Here is an 8923-nt window from a genome sequence, read left to right on the forward strand (position 1 = left end):
ATAAAAGAATCGTAATGAATCCTGGTCAGATCGAGTCATCAAATCAAATTGCCACAATAATAAACCGACTCCACAAATCCAACATATATAAGAGTCTTGAGTTAAAAGTATTTCATGTGTTGGGACTACAGAGAATCTAAGCTACAAAGATTAGCGTTAAGGAATAATTTAAATGTATAAATTTAACTTTTAAGACAAAAGTGATTAATTTCACACCATCCATTCATATTTTTATTTGTTTAAACTTATCAAACGTCACAGCTAGCAATAATTATCGTAATAGATGCCGCAATAATTATCATATAAGTAGACGCCATTTGTTCTCATGCTTCCACTACATAAATCACGAGAATGAAAGATTTTGGCGCGTAAACTATTTGAGTTTTGTACGTAGTTAATTATTATTAGACATCGATAATGACTGATTTTGATATAAAAATTTGATTAATGCAACTATTATAGATAATTAATCAATATCTCTTCGTTGAAATGATCTTTTAGACAAAATTAAGGCTACATTATTGTATCGATCGAGCTGTCCATTTTCAACCCACCAAATGCAACTAAAAACAAAAGAACATGCAGTAATTTATTATTTAGGTTGATATGGCATATATCATAAATTTATCATGCATTAATTTATCATGTATGGTCCTAGCTAGCTTTAACAGGGTAAATCAAATCATTGAACCGGATGCTTATCTGCACGGCTAGCTAAGTTAGGAAGCTAGGGAGGATTGTTCCTCGTTTTCCTCTCTCTCTTCGATCTCCATCTATCAGTTTCACATTTGTCACCGCATGCAGCATAAAGACATAAAAGACAGTCTCACTCAATGTCTTATTCACCTGCCCCTATTCCACATCTCTAGCACCTAGCTCGGCCTTCATTTATATCTCTGACTCAAGCACAGTTTTGCCGAGCGAGCTAATTCCACACATTTTGCAAGAGATCTATTGCATAGATCACTACAAGTGCAGCTAGCGTGCAGTATCGAATATCGTTAATTTCCAACACCATTTGTATGGCCAGTAGTGCACAATTATCACCTCTCATTGCTCCTAAAAATTCAGGAAAGGAGGAGCTTCTCTTCTCAGGTGACCCCAAGTTCGGTCTCCATGGTGAGATAATGATGCTCATACTCGTACTGGTTTTTGTAATTTTTCTTGTTTTTATTGTCTTATTTCTGTATTTAAAGCGCCCTCATGATCACCCCAAGCTTGCTCAGCCCGAGCTTCCTTGGGCACTTCAACGTCCATGAAGATCATCAGCCATATATACAGATTTAGCAGCAAGCATCCATTGATGTCAAGAGTTCATGTGGAGATCAATTTGTCCATGCACCTGTATAATATATAGCACTGCCTGCACTGAACCCAATTTGTAAAATTCTTGAGGTACTGCTGCATGCGTATTACGGATCGATGTGTATTTCTATTTAAGTTGCTAGCTAGCTGGTGTATACATAATTCCCAGCAAGTCATAATTTGTTTGTTGCTTTAAGATTAGTCATATTGTTAATTTCTTTTTGAGATAAGAGATATCAGAGTACTTGTATCCAAATGAATGTGAACCATTTGTTTTGTATATTTAACATTCTCATATATAATTTTGGACACATCTCAACGTTTCTAAAGGAATCTATACAATATTTATACTATTTTTAATTAATTCCGCGCAATTGGCAGTTTATAGAAACATATATATTCCTTAGAAGCCAGTAATAAATTATATATGTTTATGGGGTTTCCCCATTTTTTTCTTCTTCCGTTTTGTTTTGCTGCGAGTCTTTTTTTAAGATCTGGTTTTGGGTCCTGGCTCTTCACATCTATACTGTGTCAATTGTACGGGAATTTTGAGATGCAACACAAACATGATGCCATGATTACTGGCCGAATATTAGATCGATCCATGTCAATTTCTAGTTACGCATAGCTCAAACTCGACTAAAAAGGCTACCTGACTCCTTTCTTCTCAAAGTTAGAAAGGAGAGGTTGAGGTTGAGTAGTACACTTCCTAGCTAGATGCATGCAAGCGCATCACTATGCAGATAGCATCTTATCCACTACAACCTCGAATATGGGATCCATGTCTCGACATTCCGCACAAAGAGCATGGGGCCATAAAATTTAGAGATGTTTTACTTGAAACTCTCTCTCTCTCTCTCTCTCTCTCTCTCTGATCTCTCTCAGAGATTCATGCAGCAACCTGGTCTCTTGTTAGTTTTGGCTTCTGTTTCTGTTTTTCATTGGTTTTTTGCTTGTTCTTCTACAGATCTGGTTTGATTCAATCCCCATTAATTGAACACGTACAACGTGCCCCAAATCACTGCTCTAGCTCCATGGCCTAATCTTGATCCGTCCCTGTCCTTTTCGATTCGGGCCATGAGCCGCCCCACCGATGATTCTTTTTCAGCAGATTTAAACCCTTTATCATCCTTTAATTAATTGCATGCATTTATATATATTTTAAAACTCTGAGCAACTTCAATCAATCAATTCTGATTGTTACTATTGAAATGGATTGAAACTAATTCAAAACACTCCGTGCATGTGGTTCTGTTGATCTTCACCTTATATAACATTGCCACTATTACTATCGCTCAATACTACCTTTTTTTTTTTTTTTTTTTTTTTTTTTTTTTTTTTTTTTTTTTTTTTTTACAAACCATGAACTTCATTAATCAAAAGAGGAATTACAGACATAAATCAAACCACAAAATTTGAGATAAAAAGTCCGGAATACAATCCCACCACATGTGGATTCTATCAACATTTCTCGCATATTTAACAAGATAATGAGCAGCCTTATTTGCTTATCTATAAATATGTGTAAATAAACATTCCCCAAAACAAGATGACAACTTTTTAATCTCATAATAAAGACCACCAAACTTGGACCTTTCCATGTTATCTTGATGCAACGGTAGTTCTATAGCTAGTAAGCAATCACTCTTCACCTGGATTTTCTCGATTCCCATGCTTGCGCAAAACTGAAGGCCACAGAAGAGAGCTAGCAACTCTACCTGCTCAAGTTCAGTAACTGCATCCTCCTTGGAGCTTGCAGCCATAATAACTATGCCTGAACTATCCCTCAAAGTTGCACCAGTACCAGCTTTTCCCATCTCTTTAAAGACAGCTCCATCAACATTCAATTTCAGCACTTCAAGATATGGTGGCTTCCATTTATATGCATCTCTCACTTGCTACCTTGATTGTCTCTGAGCCCCTTTATCACTTTTCAATAGTGAAACAACATGTTCAGTAACTTGATGAGGAGAAATGAGAACCTGTTCGTGAATGTATTTGTTCCTCCTACACCAAATCCCCCATGCCAAAGCAAAGAAAGTAGACAAATTTTCATATTGTTTAGCTTTGCATAAATTAAAAGCCAACTCAAAGACATTCAATAATTTATCTATCTCAAGGGCAAGGATATACTCTGTCCAAATCATTTTTAAATGCGCACATTTCACCAAAGCATGATATAACCCCTCATTTTCAGCATCAAACAAATTACATCTCCCATCATTTGGGACATGTTTTAATAATAATTTCTCTTTCGTAGGCAATCCATCCTTACACACACACACCATGCAAATATTTTTATCTTATTAGGCAAATGCATTTTCCAAATGTTTTTTCAGACCATACTATGGACACGCGAAAAGGAGGATTTAGCTTCCTGGGATCTCTGCTGGACAAAAATAAGCTTGTAACAACTTCTAACATTGAACACCCCATTTCTTTCGTAGCCCCATACTCTCCTATCAGCCCCATTACTAGCACACAAAGCTACTTTCAAATTGACAAACTCTTGACTGAACCCCATCACCTCCGTAATAGTTTTCAAAAATCCCCACTTAACTCTATCCTACGCTTTACTCATATCTAACTTCAATGACATAAAACCCTTTTTTCCTTTTTTCTTAAGCTTCAAAAAATGCATTATCTCATAGGCTATCAAAACATTATCAGTAATTAAATGTCCCGGAACAAAAGCACTTTGACTCTCCCCTATAATTTCAGATAACACCATTTTTAACCTATTTGCAAGGACTTTAGCAATTAATTTATATACGACACTACACAAGTTTATTGATCTATAATCAGCCACTCTAAGAGGAGATTTCCTTTTGAGAATTAAGGTAATGAAAGTATGGTTCAAAGTTGAGGGAAAAGAACTTGAATTAAGAGCATGTAAAACAGGTACAGTAACAGAACTCCCAACCACATGCCAATATTTTTGGAAAAATATTGGAGACATGCCATCCGTGCCTGGAGCTTTAGAAGGACTCATTTGCTGCAATGCGTCCTTGACTTCCAATTCAGTGTACTCTCTACTTATCTCTTCATTCATCTTTGATGTGATCTTGCCTCTCCAAACAGACAAAAGGTCCAGAGAATCACTCAGGTTGGCTGTAGTAAACAAGTCTTTAAAATAGTCAAGAATCACTTTTTCTTTACTAGAGCCCTCTTGCCACTAACCACTATCATTTGGAATTCTCACCAGCCTATTCTTTCTTCTCCTTTGCGAGGCTTCTATATGAAAATATCTAGAATTCTGATCTCCTTCTTTTAACCACAACACCTTTGACCGCTGTTGCCACATAACCTCATCCCTCTCCAACCAAAGTTGTACCTCCTCTCTTGCCATATTCAGTGCAGACATATCATAACCACGATTATCTTCATATAGCTTTGTTAACTGCAATTTTGCTTGCTGAAGCTTCTTTTGAACATGGCCAAACTTATTCATATTCCATGCATTCAGTTTTACCCCACACGGTTTAATCATACCCACGACATCCTCTATAGTTGATTGGGTACTACTCCTCCATTGGTCTTTAATAATTTCTTCACAATCTTTGGCACCCACTGACATATCCTCAAATCGAAAAGGTCATCATGTTTTAGGGTAAATGGGTAAATGGTCTGAATATGCCACAACACCATGGCTCACTCTTGCATTTGGAAAAGAATTACACCACACTGAATTAGCTAAAAATCTATCAAGCCTTTCAATAATACATTGATTTCCTTCCCTTTTATTTGACCAAGTGAACTTATAACCATTAAAACCCATATCACGCAAATTGCATTCCTCTACAACATCCCTAAAAGTTACCAATTGTCTCTCAGGTCTTGGTTTCCCACCCAGCATCTCATGATAAAACATAATTTCATTCAGATCCCTTATCACTAACCAAGGTTCCCCATTCGACCAACACAAACCCCTAAGAAGATCCCAAGTTCTATGGCGTAAATGATCTCAGGATACCCATAAACAACAATTAAAAACCATTTTCCTTCGTTAACCGCAACATCATTAACAACAACATCAACATGGTAATCAGAATAATTAAGAATCGTTAAATCTACATCCCTTCTCCACAATAATGCAATATCGCCCTTCTTGCCAATAGCATTACCAATGAAACAATTTGAGAAACCAATCTTGTACTTACATTTTGTAACATCCCGTATTTTAGTGTATTTTCACTGAAGGATTATTTTTAATAATTCAAAAATTTATTCTCTTAATTTATAATTATCGGATATTTTAAATGGGTTATTTTATGATCTTTAAATTGTGAAATTAAATTGTTATGTTTTCTTAATATTTATTTATTGTTGTACATTTAAATTGTTCTTCTTTTTAAATTAATTGATTGTGAGATTTAATTATTTTATTTTCATTGTATCATTATGTTTAATTTAATTTAATTGATTTGCTGTTTTAAAATCATTTTCGTTAGATCATTTTCTGTGACCTAAGATGTGAGGATTGGACCTCATTTCTTTCCCTCAATTTTTCTTTTTCCCTTTTTCTTTTCTTTCCTTTCTTTTTTTCTTTTTCTTTCCCCAGTTTTCCCCCCTCCCGCGCGACGCACCCCTCTCTCTCTCCCCGTCCGATTTCTTCTCCACCATTGGCTTCACCGACCTCTCCAGGCCCTACCCTATCAATTTCGGGTCTTAGTTTATCCCCATTCAAAAGTGGGTATTTGAGACCCACGGCCACAGTGTATTTTACACTGTTACGTTGCTGTGTCGCCACCTTTTGCAGCTCCATGATCCTTTGAAAATTATTATATAGCACTGTAAGTATTTTTTCAAAGAACTATTGTGATTTAAATATATTTTTGCACTAACTCATATTATTGTGAACTGGTTGGACATGCCGGACTGAGTCCGAGGAGTTCGGGGGTCGGATGGACTATGGACTGAGTTGTGTGTTTGGTTGGTATTGTGAATTGTTGGTTGTTGTGGTGTTGTTCATGTACATGGCATATTGCACGCACGATCATGTTTGTAAAGGAAACTGGATTTTCGTGTACATGCATTCATGCTCATGTGTTTCATGAAAACTGAGTTTTCATATGTTAAAGGATTTTGGGTGCGTGTGTATCACGACCTCAAGCCGAGATGGAGTATTATCTCGGTGGAGCTCCTCTGGTCACTCGGGAGCGGAATATACTAAGTGACGTCCCCTGGATTGTCGCTGGGCGACAACGGGATCGGACGAGATGGTCTCGTGCCGACTCCGTGGCCCCTCTGCTGGGCGCGGAACTGAGCATCGCTCGTTGCGTAGTGGGTGCTTGGCCACGAACGCGCTGGGCGCGGAACTGAGCATCGCTACGAAGCCAGGACATGCGGATGATCCCTAGGGGAGATCATGGTGCATTGGTTAATGGAATAATGGGCTGTTTTCTGGAAAAATAGCGTGTGTTGATTAAAATTTTTTTATGTGATTCATTTTCTGGGAAAATGAGATTTTATTGATTTGGGTAATTTTCTGGGAAAATGACGGATTATTGTTTTTGGGCCAAAATGGAATTTTGGCGTGTGTTGGAAAATATCTATTTTCGAAAAAAATAGTATTTTTAGATTTAATGCATATCTCATCATATGCATGCATGTTAGTAGCATTAATGTATTTTTATCTCGTGGTTATTTGGGTTATACTTACCTGCGGTACCATTTTGTGGTAATGCAGATTTTGATGCAGAGGGGGATGAGGGTGAGCCTGAGGAGTCGGCTCCGCCCAAGGAGTGATTGGATCACTCGCATTTTGGTTGGGACTTATAAACATTTGTTATGGATGACTGTATAATCTTTAAACCTTTTCACTGATTCTTTAAATTGTATTAACAATTCTGGTACTTAGTTGTATTAATTATTCGCTGCGTTGTTTCTGTACAATGTTGCATGCACACACACTTGGCACTAACGTTGGGATGTGTGACCTTGTTGTCATCATCCCGGCGTCTCGATTCCCGTGTCTCCTTACATGGGGGTCGTGGGCGCCACACATTTTTCAAGATTACGAACACTGAGTCGTGTCTCTTGTAGAAATAGCACGTCGTGCCCTTCCCTCTTGACTAGGTCACAGAGGTTGTGAATGCCCCATGGGTTCCCAAGCCCACGGGCATTCCAACATAACGTTTTCACGCCTACCGGCGGTGCTGTTCAATAGCCACCACCTATAGCACAACAACTTCCTCAAAAGTCGCATCTTCATTTGCCAATCCGCTATACATTGCACACCTCTCTAGTTTGAGCTTTTTCCCAGCATTCTGTAACTCATCTCATTTTCCTTTCCTCTGCTTCTGTTTCTTAGCCCCCTCACGATTTTTCAGAATTTGGTTTTGGTGTCCCATTACAGAACGATGACACTCTACGCCACTTACGACTGTTTGAGATATCGGGCTTAGATAACAAGCCTTGGCCCATCACTGACTTTTTCCTAATTTTTGCTGGAGCCCACACAGCCCACCCTCATTAGCCTCCTGTCGTTTTTATGCAAAATCCTTAGCCAGATTCAAATCCTCACTAACAGCTCCCAATACAGTTATTATTAATGGATCTTTAATTATCCCTGAAACTGCGCTCCCATGCAACTTCGGACCAGGCAACGTCTCTTCCTGAAAATCAGCCCCCTCTTCCGCTTCTACCGGCTCCATTAACTTTGTAGCCATTACATTATTTGCTACCCCATGACTTCTGCTTTTAGTATTGGTTGAGCTAACTCTGGCGGCCATGGCATCCCCGTCCCTTGCCATCTGCACTTTACCAACCACCTCATCAAGAGGAGCACCATCACTCCTTTCAACATTGCTGCGCACAATGTTATCAGGGATATGTGAACGAAATTGCCCCTGATTTTTCCGGTCATTAAAAGTTCGAGCCCGAAGCCCAACCCCATAGGGCTGAGAAGACAGATTCATCACCACAGATTCATGCACCAGTAAACCACAATCTTTGTCCGTATGGCCTAGCCTATCACACCAATAACATAAATTTGGAAGTTGCTTGCAGGAAAACCGATTCCACACTGATTCACCCCCACCAACAAATAACTTGGACCCACGTAGCAAAGGCTATGTCACATTGAACGTGACTCGCACCCTCATATACTCACCCCATTCAACCTCTCCCGTCTCCAAATCCACCTCTTCAGCAGTCCCCAACTTTTCACGAAGTTTTTTACTAACAAACTCATTCCATGCCATACTAGGTAGATCATAAAGCCTTACCCAGAGCGTTGCCATTGTCATCTATATCTGCTGCAATTGGAGTCTACCGCCCATTTCTTTTAATAGAACCAAATGCTTATCAAACGTCCTTTAACACCTTCTCCTTGTCTCTACCATTTGCGAACACAACAAAGAAAAGAATAGGAGAAATATCTCGAAATCTAACACCTATAACAGTTCACCAAACTTTCCTCATCGTACCTTTGAAGGCTTCCTTGTTATAGTATTTCTCAGTATAGAGTTTCGTAAACAAACACTTCTCTCCACACGGTAGCACGTTCGCCAGTTCATCCAGATCCACCACCACATCTTCACTTTCCTTCTCCTTTAAGGACATCTTCATGTAGAGGATATGGAGATCATCCTCCATGATCGTAGCCAGAAAAAAG

At 38.7% G+C, this 8923-nt stretch overlaps 1 long non-coding RNA gene across 1 annotated transcript; it reads left to right on the forward strand.

Moving 5' to 3' along the window:
• Positions 1–715: 715 nt before the first annotated feature.
• Positions 716–1587, forward strand: LOC121264622. The gene is made up of 2 exons (XR_005940535.1): positions 716–1119; positions 1197–1587. It is a non-coding gene; the product is annotated as an uncharacterized LOC121264622 (long non-coding RNA).
• The last annotated feature ends 7336 nt before the right edge of the window (positions 1588–8923 follow it).

The sequence above is a fragment of the Juglans microcarpa x Juglans regia genome, chromosome 5D (assembly GCF_004785595.1).
Source record: "Juglans microcarpa x Juglans regia isolate MS1-56 chromosome 5D, Jm3101_v1.0, whole genome shotgun sequence".
Taxonomy (NCBI): Eukaryota; Viridiplantae; Streptophyta; class Magnoliopsida; order Fagales; family Juglandaceae; genus Juglans; species Juglans microcarpa x Juglans regia.